Genomic DNA, 17,035 nt, shown 5'->3' on the forward strand with positions numbered 1-17,035 from the left:
AAATGTAATTGAGCGTGTGTTTGGGATGCTCAAGTCATGGTTCCGGTGCCTGGACACTTCAGGTGGAGCCTTACAGTACTCACCAACTACATGTACCCAAATTGTCATGGTATGTGCCATGCTACACAATATGATCCTGCGAAAACAGCTGCAACAGGAACAGCATGGGGCAGGGCCAAACAACCCCCCACCATTGCCAAGGCCTGCACAGGCACAGCATGACTCGGAGGAGGAACAACCTGAGCCTGCCCCAGTAGGCAGAAGGAGGCATGCCCAGTATGCCTTGTCCTTGGCAAAGAGGCAACGCATAGCACATACACTGGCTCAGTAGGAACCCTGGAAATTATACCTCTCTCTGACTCACACATAAAATAAAAGGGATGCCTAACTTGACACTACCTGTTTCCAAACATGTATAGGGAGTGTAGTATGTGCATCTGACATCGGCAGCCCTGCAGCACCACCTGAGGCATGATTGCCATGTTTTAAGCAATATAAAGCAGTGCTAAGCAGCTTTCACCAATATCCAGTATATGTAAACAAAATTGCTCGTGCAATGTTGGGCAAGGTCAGGGAAAGTTGAGCAAAGTCGGTTAAACATGCTCATATCTGCTTTACTGTTCCTTAAGCAGTCTGGTATGGCCAGCATGAAAATAAAAAGCAGTGACAGGGCTTGAACCCAGGATACTGTGCACTATTGTCACAGTACTTAACTACTAAGCCATGATAGCATTTCAGTAGCACAGACACAGCAGGACAATTGTACACTAATGCAAACACAAAGCAATGCTGTATCATGCCCCTAAAGAGGCAAATGGGTAACCACCCCGACACACCTATGCAGACAGAGAACATCAGGCCAGGCGGTGTGATGTGGGTTGTGTAGGCTATGAAGTCGCAAGCTAATGTAAGTGACATTGGACGCTAAGATCTGTAGTACAGTAGTATGCCTCAAGCCAGTACGATAGGCAACAGTACAGACTGAAATGGTGTCCTGTACATAGCAGGGCAGGCATAGCAAATGTGTATAAGTGTCAGATAAAACCCACATCCTGTGTACACCCACAGTAACAATCCGGTGTGCCCATGGGTAGAAATGTACAAAGAATAGCTGTCCCCCCTGTATGTAGAAATGTTGATAAGTCTATGCAAAGTGTCTCATGGAAGCCCTGAAGGCACAGCATGATCCCTGTTGATCTATGACACAAAGGTGAGCCCTGCTGTAAAAATACAACTTGATTTACCATACACATATAGTATAAATGTGTATACTGTGCATGCTCATACACTCCAACAGATGTAGTGGATTTCATTCAGCATCACACTGAAAGGTCATACTGGGCATGCTCACACACTTAAAGAAATGAAGCAAATGTCAGGCAGGAACATACTGAAAGGTCATACTGGGCATGTTCACACACTTAGGCTAAATACGGATGTGATAATAAGGGATCTATGGACAAATGTGGATAGTCATGTCTACTTTCAGAAACACATTCACAAAGTGGTCGGAAAATCATGCTAAGTGTTCACACAAACTGCCAAGGTCTGTGCGTGTAGGTCAAAGGAGGTTGCCACTACTCAGCAGTCATCAGACCTGTCAGAGAGTATCACAACACACTTGTGATGAATCTGACTAGGCACGTTCAGCAGCTAGAAAGACCAATGAAGTACCTTAACAAGAGGATTACTGGCCTCAAATAGTTGCCCCATGCAACAAGACTGAATGTAACCCAATCTGTACTCTGTTGCATACTGTCTACTCAGGAGATCTCTGCCCAACAGACAGGTCCATGTCATGGTTACACTCAGATCTGTTCTGAGTTACAGCTCAATGGCACTAAATATACAGACCCAACTGATATTGCCAGCATCCTGGCAGATAGGATCAGTGTTAACCTTACCCCCCTCTCACCCATGAAAGAGCACATCTCTATAATGGAAGACTGCAAAGTTGCTGTCATCACGGCTGCACAGGTAAAAAACACTCTCCAAAGCCAGTATCACAACCGCCATGGGGCTAGATAACATCCCAGGCTGTGTAGTATCTACTTCCCTGAAGTAAACATTAACATGGAAGGTCTGTGGCTACTGAAGTTTCCAGAGGACTGCAAACTAGGAGCCATTATTGTAAACACTAAAGATGTGGACATCCTACAAATGGGCCTCACTGAGACAGATGGATGTTGTCAAAGCCATGGGCTGTAGCTCAATTCCAAAAGGTGCATTATCATCACCTTTGTTAAAAACTCTGTAGCCAAGAACTACAACATAGGTGGTAGTATACTTCACACTGTAAGTGTGACAAGAGACCCTGGGTCACAGGTGGACAGTAGATACAACTGTGATAAGCACATTCCCACAGTAGTCAGGAAACCCTCTTATGTGGCACACCTCATCACAAAATGTGTCTCATGCAGAATAGAAGAGGACATTGTTCCCCTCTACTCACCACTCACTAGAACTATAAACGAGTACAACGCCACTGTTGCTATGTACCTCACAAGACAACTACAACAACTGGAAAGCCAGCAGCAATACCTCACAAAGAGCATTAGTGGCCTGAAATACATGCCATACACAGACTATCGCAAAATGCTCCATCCGTACTCCCTTGCATATTGCCTACTCAGAGGTGTTCACTGCCTAACATACAAAGCTATGTCAAACATAGAGCTGTTGGATATGCTCCATGTAAAACACTCACAATCACTCTGACCTTTGGACCCAAAACCACGAGTGAAATACAAAAGGAAGGGGTGTACCCATTTACCTTATGGATATCCACACCTTCAGGTTACTGGCACAGCATGAGACCTTGGAGATCATGCAAGTGCAACTAACATTGGGCAAAGCTGCCCATCAGATTGTAGCCTGCTACAGATCACGTACCTTGTCTCAGGAACCTCACTCAGTATTCCGGAGAACAATGGCAAATATAAAGGTCCTATCAAACACCATTATATGAGGAGATTACAACTACCCAATCATTGAGTGGGTGAATTACTTGTATACAACATCCTTTGCCCAATGTGTCCTAGAGTTAAAAAAATCTAACACCCTGGAACAGCTGGTCACCATGCCCAGTAGAGGTGACAACATACTGGACATGATCATCACCAACATGGGGTACCAGTGTTCCACAACAGAGATAAACCCCTCGCTGGTAATATCAGATCATTAAGTAATCACACTGGACATCCACATCCCGCCACCCCCTACCCAGTCAATGAAACCACTGTAAAGACATTTGCAAAAGCAAACTGCACACTTCCCAAGACCAAAGTGGAATGTTCCGAAGACCTCTTGCTATAGGATAATGGTATACAATCTGCAGAATCATTTACAAGTGCATCCTATGAGCATCTACAGGGATGCATGGAATGAGACATCACAAATAAATCCAAGATGCACTCCTCCAAAAATAGGACAACAAGCAGGTGGTTGTTGTCCATAAATAAGCTAGACAACAGAAGGAGGAAACGAGCACATGATAGATCCAACTTCACTAAAGGAAAGGCATCACTGATCATTATCAGGAAGAAACAATGATCGCTCATAAAATAATCCAAGGACAGTTTCTAAAGACAAATAGCCAAGGAATGTAAGAATAACAACCACAAAGCCTTCGGTAGCTATACCAGACATGTAGGTGTTAACTTCCAAATATGCTGTCAGCTACTGAAAAAAGGAATGAAATACACCAAACCAACTTTCATTGCCCACATCCAGGGGGACAAGTTCAGTGTAAACTCCCCCCCATCACCCCCAAAAGGGCCTGTGTCCATCACAGAAGGATGCAGAGACCCAGACGTCATGGACATGTAGGTAAAGGCAGCCCTCACCAAAGCTAAGAACACAGCATCAATGTGACTGTATGTTGTCCCAGGCTGTGTCTTACACTAGGCCCATAAGGAACTACACCCTCACCTACATTCACTGTCCAGACACAAGTGTACCACAGGCTATGTACCCAAAGAATAGCATACACTAACAGTCATCCAGCTCCACAAAGGGTGTGCCAAAACAGAACCTGGAAACCATTGCCCAATATGTCTACTTAGTCGGGTCTACAGAGCTATTGAGCAAATTGTCATGGAACCCATACACTGAGACACTCCAGACACTGGACTCTACACAACTTCGCCTTGTTAAAGGCAGAGCCTGGCTCCCAAACCTAGTTGACTTATTTAAAACAGTTACCAAGAACATAGATGGAGGTGAAAGTAGTCCACACAGCCCACCTGGACCTCACTAAGGGCTTACTACACCATTCCCCACTCTGTCATCATGGACAAGTGCACCAGCTTGAACATTAACAGCTATGTCACAGGATGGGTGGCCAAGTGGCTCACAGATCAAACACACATGTTCATAGTTGCGGGTGCCATGTCCAACTCTAAGCCAGTCACAAATGGCATCCCACAGGTCTTGGTCCTGGGACCCCACCTGTTCAGTAGATACTGCTCAGAGGTACAGGCATGCATGGGAGGTGTATGGCTGAACAGGTTTCCAGATGAATGGTAACTGTGGTCCATAATCGACTGTACAACTGATACAGACATCCTCCAGAAGTGTCTTACAGAGACAGATACCTGGTGTCAAAACAATGCCTTCAGGTTGAATGGCAAAGAATGCATAGTCATCCCCTTTGGGTAAAACAAAGTGCACACAAATTACCACATAGGTGGTAATCCAGCATGTGCAGCGAAAGTCATTATGGCCCTGGGGACACAGGTAGATAGTAAACTCACCTTTGATGATCACATGGCCAAAGTGTTTAGACATTCCGTCAATGTAGCCCATCTAATGTCATCTAATGTAACCCACTTCGTATAGCCTGATGATGTCACCATCCTACAAATGTACCTGTGGAAAGGGTAACTCCCAGTAATGTGTATAGTGCATCGTGTTAATGCATACTCCTGTAGTATCATGAAGTAGTTAGATAGGGGGTTGAATCCTGCACTGGACAGCTGTGTGTGTGGTCTTGGGAAGGAGCAACCATTTAGGAGAGTAGTAAAACACCTCAAAAGCGGTACACTAACCTTTGTCAAGTCTGATGATGTCACCATCCTACAAATATACCTGAGGAAAAGAAAGCTCTCAGTAAAGTGTGTAGCATGTTGTGTTAATGTATACTCCTGTAGTATTATGAAGTAGTTAGGTAAGGGTTTGAATCCTACATTGAACAACTGTTTGTGTGTGGTCTCCTTGGGAAGGAGCAACCTTTTAGGAGAGTAGTAAAACACCTCAAAAGCAGTAAACTAACCTTTGTCAAGTCTGATGATGTCACCATCCTACAAATATACCTGAGGAAAAGAGAACTCCCAGTAATGTGTATAGCGCATCGTGTTAATGCGTACTTCTGTAGTATCATGAAGTAGTTAGGTAGGGGTTTAGATCCTGCACTGGACAGTGGTCTCCTTGGGAAGGAGCAACCTTTTAGGAGAGTAGTAAAACACCTCAAAAGCGGTAAACTAACCTTTGTCAAGTCTGATGATGTCACCATCCTACAAATATACCTGTGGAAAAAAGAACACCCAGTGATGTGTATAGCATGTTGTATTAAAGCATACTCCTCTAGTGTCATGAAGTAAATAGGTAGGGGTTTGAATCCTGTACTAAACAACTGTGTGTTTGTGTGTGGTCTCCTGGGGAAGGAGTAAACTTTTAGGAGAGTAGTAAGAGACCTGAAAAGCAGTAAACTAACCTTTGTCAAGTCTGATGATGTCACCATCCTACATATATACCTGAGGAAAAGAGAACTCCAAGTAATGTGTATAGCGTGTCGTGTTAATGCGTACTCCTGTACTTTCATGAAATAGTTAGGTAGGGGTTTGAAGCCTGCACTTGGGGAGTGTGTGTGCTGTATGTGTGTGACATTGTTGGTTAATGTGTTGTGGGTTTTGCTTTTTCTACTGAATGACATATCATTATGCATTGCATATGTGATCTAGCTGTGTGGCAAATACATATACGTACATGTTACCTCAATGACTGCATGTGTGGGAACCCTACTTTCTCCAAGAACACAGCTGTCATCTTTGCCAGACTGTGCTGCTTCCCAGACCTTAGGTCACATATGTATGCTTGTGACAAGCCCAGCCACTGCAGTGATCCCTGGCCTAAGTCATCTGTGTCACACAAACTCATTACGGTTCCTATTGGAATGTGTGAGTGAGGGTTTATGGCCGAGGTATATGTCAGACCTGTTCAAACACAGCAAAGTCTGTCAATGATGACTATTCATAACAGGTGTAGAACAACCTTTGTGGATATGCATGCAGACCCCTTATTGCTTATGTGATCCACCGAGAGATTTCAAAATACCTTTGGAAATGTGATTAACAAAGGAGAGATGACGTAACGCTTGGTTGCGTGTACACATCGGTACCTGTTCATCATGTTGGTGGCTACTACCTATGTGGTACTGTGGGGATAATATGTTCCGTAAAGGTGGATGACTATGCTTAGTTTGACTTATAGCTTTACAGCATGAGTTTGACAACAGGCATCTGTCTATATGATACCCTTGTGGAGGATGTGTGTGTCATCTGGAGAATGCATTATAGGCCACAGTATGCATTACCAGACGTGGACGGACATATCCCTACTGTGATTGCTTGTAACTAACAGAGCTATATGCCAAACAGGAGTGGTGTCAGTAATGGGTGCAGGTGAATACCAGTGGTTACTGGCGTAGTATAGTACCTGAAGGATCCAAATGTTGCTGTGTGTCCTACATCTGTGTGTCGGTTGTCAAGACATCATCTAACGATTGGTTATGGTCAGGCTGTTGAAGTGATGTATACTTCCAGAATGCAAAACAATAGCAGATATAGTAACAGTATCACCCACAGCACAGTGTCAAACCATGTCATAAACACATGTGTAGTCAGGTTCCGAAATGTGCGTAGTACAATGCATACTGGCCACCAATAGAAACTATGGAGTGTTACTGTATAATACAGAGCATGTCACCCTGCCCATGTGTCCACTATGCACGTACATGCAGACAGTGCACCTCCACCATGTTCACAACTGTACACCTGCAAATCTGTGCTACACACATCCCACACATACTGTCCACTCGCTAACACATGCTGCCAATACTGCACACATCAGCCAAGTGGCACATGGCCAGACAATACACAATTGGAACCAACACTGGTGTAAACAACACTACAATGACAATCATAGCTTTAATGCATCATGCCTGCTCAGCTACACCTTCAAGCATATCATTACACTCTACTGCTGACAACATGCTAACATTGCTATACTGCTATAAAGACACCCTGTGCATCAGCACCTGGGTAGCCTGTTCCTCCATCAATGTTACAGATGTCAGGAGGTGGCACAGGTTTCATCATATGCACAGGGTGTGTTGTTGGTTTGCCAGAGGCCTACAGTGAGCCATCCAATCGACATGTATGTGTGTGTGTGTGTGTGTGTGTGTGTGTGTGTGTGTGTGTGTGTGTGTGACAGGCAAGAATACTGGTATGGGCCAATGTTGATGTAATGTGTGTGGGTATGTGTTAGCCCTAGGTGTCTGGAGTATGTGTGTGTGTCTGCATGCACACAGTTCCACCATGTGGCTGCCATATACGGGTATTTGTGGGACAGCCACAGACTGTACTTGTGAGGCTTTACAGATCACCGTCTCTGGCCATGGATACGGTACCTGTGCCTGGCAGGGGTGCTACTGACACTATCAGGTACTAAGCCAGACTGGGTACTATCCCCAGAGGTGGATGGATGTACACTGGACACAGGTCCCTGCTGGGACTGTCCAGAGCCACATGCACGTGGTCTTCTAGGACATTCTATGGACAGCCCACCCCCCAACATTGCTGGGGCTGGTACTGGCACTACAGGAGTGGCTGTGGCTTGAGGGACATCCACGGCAACTGCCAGCTGCTGATGTTGCTGGCATACGTCCACGTCGATGACTCAACCATCCCGCACTGTCCTGACACATGGACATGACATTGCTGAGGATATCTAATGTCTCTCCCCAACATCTGTCAGTGACCTCGGTGTAATGATGGATGGCACCTGCTAGATCACGGATACTGTCAATGACAAAGGTGTTATCTGCCCTCTGTGCCCTTAGTCCCTGTCTGGTGTACCGTTCCATACATGCCTGTGCCTCCATGACAGCCTGGAATATGCGTGACATTGTCAGACCTGTGGCACGTCTGCCAGTAGCATGATGAGCAGCAGTGCTCCTACGAGAACCCCTGGACATCTGCCTATGTGGTATCCTTCCAGACATCTGGGTATGGCTGCTGTTTCGGGATGCATGTGCCATGGATACCACACTGTCCTGGCCCTCAGCTAAGGGCATTGGTGATGGATGTATTGGCAGTATGACTGTATGCATGGATGGGGTGGACAGTTGTGTACTGTCGATTGGTGGCCCAACGACAGACCCTGGCAAACATGCCTGTGCCTCAACACACCTATCATCAGTATCACTGTTTTGCTCAGTGACATCAGTTTCCCTGCTGTAGTGAACCAACCCAAAGTCAGCACCTGTGAGAGGAAGACAGGAAACACACTTTACGACCTGTACATGATGTCGGCACACATGCCACACATGAACACATGAACACATAAACACATGCACACATGCACACAAATGCACTCCTCACTAAAACACACACACACACACACACACACACACACACACACACACACACACACACACACACACACACACACACACCACCAGCAATCCAGAACATACTCAATAGCGGGTGATGGTGGGGTACAGTATCACAAGGCAAACAGTTATATCACACGTGTCAGCATGCAGGACGTGTGTTTCCCAACAGCATGCAGTGCGGGTGTTGACAGCCCTTGCCAGTAACACTATACATGTCTTTGATGCATGTGTGTTTTTGTTCAGTGATTGGCCTCACCCTGGAACGCACTATGTTCATGGACATGACAGTGCTTTGCAAGTATTATAAGCTCTGCAATATCCTGTGCACCATCTCTCACAGGTATACATACCATGGCTGGATGTGTATCTGTGTGTCACATAGATATCCATTTCTGATTAGAGCATCTGTGTCTTCAGCAGATAATTGTGGACACAGGATTAGCACATGCATGCTATGCATACACACAGGATGAGTGGTGCATGTTTACCTGATGGAATACCATTGCTCAACATGGCCATTGTACAGTGGTTATGGTGAGTGTAGGACATATTGTGGACATGCCAGTGCCAGACATGACATGGCATGCTACAACACAACTGCAACATTAAACATCACACACAGTGTGTGTCATGTGACCTATACACTCAATAGCATTACAAGACATATATGTGTCACTTTGTACAAATGATGATTGCTATGCATATTGTGTATAGGTGCCTTTGTTTGCACACACACAACATTGAGGTGCATAGCAGGTAATGCTATGTGTAGTACTCTGGTCACTGTAACTGGATGGGGTGTACTACCATGAGCCATCATCATGCAGCATCATGTGGTCACTCAAGGCTACTAATGTGTGCCAGACTAACACATACCATGCTGTACCAGAACTGCAGTACCATGGCTACATTCACCATTTTACAGCCAGTTGTTACATGGGTTTGTAAGGTGAACAATAGGGGGCATTGCCTACCATGAATGTGTTATGTGTCGAAGAGTGTCGCACAGCCACATGTGAGGCATCTACCCCTCAGGTATATTATGTGTGCTGTGTGGATGACGTGTGGGATACTATAGTGTGACCTTACAGCGGGCGTCTGAATATGCCATGTATAGCATGATAACGTGTACTGTGTATGACAAAGTTGTGTATGTTGTGTGCATGTGTATCGACTCTGCCTATCCAATGTCCACATCAGTGTTGCCACAATTGTGTGGAATGCTCTGTGTATTGTATGTGTTTTAGGCAGCTACCCATGTTACTGGGATGTGCATTGTCTCACAGCAAACATGCACAGCATGCATTATGTGTATGTGCGTTACGTGTACATGGCCCACACCGCACATTTAATTAGCAGCATTAAAGGTAGAACACACTCACCAGCATGGGTTGGCTGCCTTGCTGTCACACCAGAGGGACCTACAGGGATATGAGACACTTTGTCAGTGGCAGCAACTGTGGCATTGCTACTATGTGTTTGCAATCGTACAGTAGTACAACGGTTGACAGTCACAGGCCTACAGATTGTATTCCTAATTATTACTATTGCACAATGCTAGGCACCACATTGTCTAACTACACAGTACACATCTCACATAAGCATGCTCTAACAATAGAGGTACCAGTAGTCTACAGCTATGCCATGTTGCCTGCACACTCCATGTCAGCTTGCTAGGTGGCTCCGGCCCCCATGATGACACACGTTAGTTGTTGGGGTTGTTGTTGGCCAGGAGCCACCTGGCTCAGGAGCAGCTCCTCCACTCTGGTGAGGGGGGGGGTGGATGGCTACCCGCCCACCTGTGGCAAGCTGCTGTCTGCGGATATCAGACGCATGCTGCCGGACATGTCTAATTAAATCACTGCAGTGATGGCGTACCTGCTCATATGTCCGGTTATGCATGCCTATGTCATTTACCCTACAGACAAGCTCTTGCCACAGCGCAGTCCGCTCATGCTGGTCCTGGCTGGTTCTGGAGAACAGCAGGGCATACTGCTGCACCAGGCTGGATGTGATAACCTCTTCCTCGGCCATGCTATAGGCGGGATTACAATGGTGGGATATAACCCTGGAAGACAATGAAACAATATGTGTGAGCAAGTCATGTGGCACACGTAACTTTCTAATGTACAGATATCAATTAACTGCCATATATAGCAACTTATTGGCTGTCAGAAGATACACACTTTCAATACCACATGTCAGTTCTCAACCCACAACTGCCTGACAGTGCCTGGCACACTCTATATATCAAACCACGTTTTGCACAGCAACAAAGTTACAACAGTATGTAATACTATACAACAGTACATGGCACACTGTATGCGACACAATGCACAACCTAGCCACAGGAGGTATATATCATGCTAATGCATCATGAAAAGTGTAATCCATTGTAATGATTGTGAAGTCCAGTGACAGTATTACCAATATACCACACTAGTCATTGATGGCAGACCCCTGCCTAACATATGTGCACATTTGTGAATATAGGTGGCATACTGCTGTACTAGACTGTACATGTTGCTAGATACGTAGTTATATCCTGTAACACACATATGACCGAGGCCATTGTACAGGCATACACACACACACATCAGACATACATACCAGACACATAGGTATGGCAACCCAGGTGACATTTACCTGTGCACCTTACAGTACTGTGTGTCAGTAGTTACGAGACCTTATGCCTGAGGTATGTAATCTGTGAGGACTACAGGGAACACACGAAACAGTGGTTCCAATAAATGTGGACGTACACCATACTGTGCTGCTTAGGCATACAGCTTCAGGTAGTACTACAGTTCATACAGGAGTTGGATTCACCAGCAGTAACACTCAATAAGCATACATGTACTGCTTTAGCCTACAATGGGAACCCCAGTCGACAACAAGGGACTATGTCAGACCATATGACATACTGCTTTTTCAGCCTAGCAATTGTATACACATCTTTTGCTGGGATCACAGCTAGGACATATAATACCATGACAGAAACAGTTTACCACTAAGCTATCACACATAAACCAAACTCTGACACATTCACCAACACATTCACCATCACATTCAGTCAACCTCACATAGCAATTATTGCAACAAGTACATGTGGGTGTGTATCACTTCATAGGTAGGTAAGAGGCTATTGGCCCTAGGGCCTATAGAAGCCTAGCCATACGCTACCCTGGACTTTGACACACAGGTCATTGCATTTCACGTGGCCCTGTCAAGCAGAGACACAGAGGTGATTGCCTGGGTGTATTCACTATGCCCCATACAATCTTCAGGATTATTTATGACTACTGCTAATTAGGAGCTTTGTTTGCTATGGATAGTTGGTTTGTTCCAGAGTATGGAATGTCTCTGAGATGGGAATCTATCCCTCCAGCATGTGCTGTTTATTGTGGTGAAAAGGTTTGGGTCCCTAGAGCATGTAGCTCATAGAGATTGTGATCTGTTTACGTGCAGCATGTCCAACAGCTCTGGGTTTTACATAGCTTTGTATGTTTGGCAGAGGTCACCTCTGGGTAGGGGGTATGCGACACAGTGTAGTTGTGGGTTTGTGAGATGGCCTGCATAGGGCATCTGTTTGAGGCTGGTATTACTCTTTGTGAGGTATGTCTTTGTCGTTTTCAGTTGCTGTAGATGTCTTGTGAGGTACATACCACATGGGGCATTGTACTCTATAATGGGCTTTATGTGTGATGAGTAGAGGGGAACACTGACCTATATTTCCCTGGATGACACACCTTTTGTGATGAGGTGTGCCAGGTAGACAGATTACATGACTAGTGTGGCACTATGATTATCAAAGGGGAGATTACTGTCCACCTGTGTCTCATGGTCTCTTATCACACTTTTGGTGTTAAGTAGACTACCACCTATATGGTAGTTCATGGGTATGGAGTTTTTGCCAGAAGGGATGCCAATGCAATTTCAACATTGAGTTTGAGTCCATGGCTTTGTCACCAGGCATCTGTCGCAGTAAATATGATCCTGTCTCTCTCTCTCTCTCTGTATATATATATATATATATATATATATATATATATATATATACACACACACACACACACACACACACACACACACACACACACACACGCACACACATAAATATAAACATACATTGGTGTACATATAGATATACATATAGGCACATATACGGTCCACCTTTCATGGTGGGAATATCAATTATGCAAAGGTTGCGAGGTATACTGTTATGTAATAATATTGCACAGTGTTGTGCGGAATGCATTGAAGGTGTTCTTAGCACATGTAGCTTTAGCAGACCTCACTGGCTGCAACACTACAAACCTGACAATTCATACCCACAGCGTTTAACCACCACATGTCATATACCAGCACTTTATGCTGTCTTGTTTGCCACACACTACAACCTACATAGAATTATGCACATAACAACCTTCAACAACATATCTATGTCCAACCTTCACAAACAGTTGCAGTATGTCCCTTGCTCTATGCACATGTACAGATGCTAATATATCTGACACAGACAGATCTCTCCGTATGTGTGTGCCATACACACACAAGGTCCACACTGTTGTAAGTCCATGGACCTCACGGCTGACCTGTTGGGCCTTGCTGCAACATGAACAGGTGTCACATGTGAGCACACAGTAATATTAGAGGGTGTATATATAGCTGCAAATGCTAGATTAGCATACTAGCCTGGTACAGCTGTTGCCAATGCTAAGCTACACGTTAATATGACTATCATGCATTTGTTACTCTGTCACATCCATGTTTATATAACTGTATGTGCTACTCCCCCAAACAGCCATTGTACACACTACTGTACAGAACACAGATAGCATGGATCATATGTTTGACATTTAATGCTGAGCTACATATGTCACAGTGATATCCCACTGCACACAGCTACACACTTATTTCTCCATGGCAGTAGTTATGCAGGGCATCTGTGCATAGATATGTACTGCTGCCACATATGGATGATTCAAAGTATGTAGAATACTCTTCAAAAACATCTACTACTTGCCAGTACATACATATCAGTTACATACCTTTCATTTGTATGTGTTTGTATTATTAAGTTCCATGTGTGTAGTAATTTTTTTTTATTTATATCCAATTTTTTTTTTAATTTTTTTTTTTTAATCTTGATTTTTTTTTGCTGTTGCTGTGGCTGTTGCTGTTGTTGCCGGTGTCTGTCTGTCTGTCTGTCTGTCTGTCTGTGTGTGTCTCTGTGTCTCTCTCGCTCTCTCTCTCTCTCTCTCCGTGGCTGCAATGAAATGATTGCATGTGTGGACAGCAAGTACAGCCTGCTTTTAGAGGTATCTGTACATGTGCATGTGATGGCCTCTGCACCAATTGGTGGCCACCATTTGGTAATTGCATGCAGCCTGCTGTGTGGTAATTGCAGTACTCACTGTCATAGCAATCCAATGCTATAAATTGCTAGGTCAGGTAGGCGTAGGCCTTTCAGCTTTCCAAAGTGGGGCCCATGCTTGTTTGCTGTGGACACCGTAGTGTAAGTCAGAAGGTTGGTATACTTCTTATATCTGAAGCTAGGGGTGTAGCCAGTGATTTGAATGTTGTACTCAGACCTGAATGTTGTCACTTCCTGTACACAGTTGACAGTGTAGAATTGTACTCACCCCTACCAATGCTAACACAAGATACATGGGAGTATTTAGTTTCTTTTCTACTTATACAATTAGCTGACATACATATGTAGTTATTGAGATGTTTTCATTTGGCACATGAACTGTTTGGGAACTGCTATACTGTGGATATTAATGTACTCACTTCTGCACAGTTTGTGCTTTTTATTTTGTTGACATTATCACAGGATGCTCATGAAAACTGGACAATTCCAGTAATGAGTATGCCTACCTACATCCTTGCTGTACCTTGAACACAGTGGTAATTTGTACATTTGGGTGGGATACTGTGTGGGGGTTGTGGAATGCTGCTGTAAAATTATTTTCTGCTAGAATGTGTGGCTCTGTTATCACAGTCATGTAATGCAATTCCACAACAGCTGCTGCTAAAGTTCCACAGAACAGGTTTTGTGTTATGGCATTCCTATCTTTCCTTGACATTCACACATTCTGATGCATGATATATATATTTCAGCAGCAACCTGTTGTATATCTACTGTGGCCTAGTGGTATTTCATGCAGTCTAGTGTATCCAAGGTGCGGAGTTCAAGACTGACAGTGGTGTTTTATTTTGCTGCTGAGCAGAACAAGGCCCCTCATATGCAGGGTGACTAAGGCACTTTTAAGCAGTTGTAAGCATGCTTGTGCGGGTTTGTGCGATGCTTAGCAATACTTAGCTAAGCGCATACATGCGCACACTCACGCAAGCCCATTAACTACTACTTAAAAGTGCTTACTCCCGCTAACCCCCATGCTAATTTCTTTGAAAGAAAAGAAAATGGGGTGATAGGAAAGTGGTGAAAAAGGGGTACAAAGAGGGTAAGACAGTAGGGAAAACAGCTTGGGATGTGCAGGACGGGTGTAGGGAAGGTCCATAGCTGCCCATTTCTTTAACAGTAACAGTTGTGCATATACTAGTAATTTGGAGGGAAATTTGAAACCTTCCACCCCTGAGAGAGGGGTGGGGACAACGAAGTATGTTGTACTGCCAGTTAAATTACAGTTTCTGTGTCCAGCGGACATTTGTGCAAAATGGGCAGCTATGTATGGGGGGTAATTTTTTTTGTGGGAGCAGATTGCCCATTTTTTTTTTTTTACAGGTGAGAGTGGAATGTGGGGTAGGGGAAGTAGGTATATTTGGGGAGGTAGGTTGGGGAGGTAAACAGACAAGACAAACAATATGCATACATGGGGCAGAATATGACACATGGAGGGGTGAACACCATTGATGGGGAAGGATGTTTGGAAATCGCAAGCCCATGAGCCCACAGATGGCAACAGTGGAACTGACATCCCCACCCATGGGCAGTCACCACTGCACCTTCACAGCCCAGAGGGTGGCTGTGCTGGGGGCTGCATAGGAGGGGCAGGCTCACCCATGAGTCGCGCCACTCTTGCCTTGAGCTGGCATAGAGGATCAGCGACTGAACGCTGGATCTCCCTATGCACCACAGCTCGGACCGTTTGGGGGGTGATAGTTGGCCCTCCTCTGGCCACGCTTTCATGGGGGGCATGAGCCCCATCCCCTGCAGCACTTCCACCCGAAGGTGGCACAGAGCCAATGGAGGAGGAGGTCCCAGGCTGGGCACTGGACCTGCTGGTGCCAGGTGCCATCGCCAGCTGAGGTGGGACAGGTGGGTCCTCTGGGACCGGCCTTCCCATACGTTCTATGTTTAGGAGGATTTAATGACATTATGGGTTGGTAACAGCCAACAGCATTCCAAATTAGTTGTAACAGCATGCAGTAATATTCCCATTAACCCAACACACCAGAGTTCCAACAGTTGAACAGCAAGCATAACACATGCATATATAGAACAACAGTGGGCATTCCAACAGAATGCAGGATTGATTGGTGGCAACAGGCCACCAAGATTGTGGTGTTTGAACAGGGCACATGCATCAAAGTAAATGCAGATATTTATAAAACAATAGGACATATGTCCCAACAAATGTTTTGAGATTAGACAAACCCATTGAAGTGTGGAATTGCATTGTTTATGCACATACAGTAGGGTGTAAAAAGATACCTCCATTAACATCTTATATGTACTTATAGTTTGCACTACATTCCTATTGACTGCAGGTGTATATCCCCTACATGTATTATTACACTAGGCAACATGCATTAAGTTGTGTAATGGGTTTGGCTAGTTCCTTATATACCTGACCTGTATCTGACATACTAACTGTCCAGGATGCAGATGTTACTGCTACGTATTTATATATTTTATTTATATTTATATATCTACATATCTGGATGTGTTCACGTGACATTATCAGTTATATTTCTACAGCCCGCTACATTTCTAGCAGCACACTCACATTTCTGGGGAACACATTAACAAGCTACTCGTGTGCCACATTTACCTATGCATGCCAGCCATTAACCAACAGTTGAGGACTGTATATATGCTTCACAGCTACTGGCACTCCCTTCATCCACTTTATATGGGCCTGCCCAACTGTGGGTTGACAGCGCTTAATACAACAGTACTATTTATATAATGCAAGAGTACAGCAACACTTCAAAGTAAGTGACACGGACACACTCCAGGAATTATACCTTTATTAATTACATTACACACTTTTCTAGAGACTCTCTCATTTATTTGATATTACAGTGCATGCAGAAGACTTATTCAAGACGTATTATACCTTTATTAATGGGTTACAACACTCTTTTTCAGGCTCCCTCACTTATTTTATA

This window comes from Protopterus annectens, chromosome 1.part0, assembly GCF_019279795.1.
Source record: "Protopterus annectens isolate FY-2018-M chromosome 1.part0, PAN1.0, whole genome shotgun sequence".
Lineage (NCBI taxonomy): Eukaryota > Metazoa > Chordata > Ceratodontiformes > Protopteridae > Protopterus > Protopterus annectens.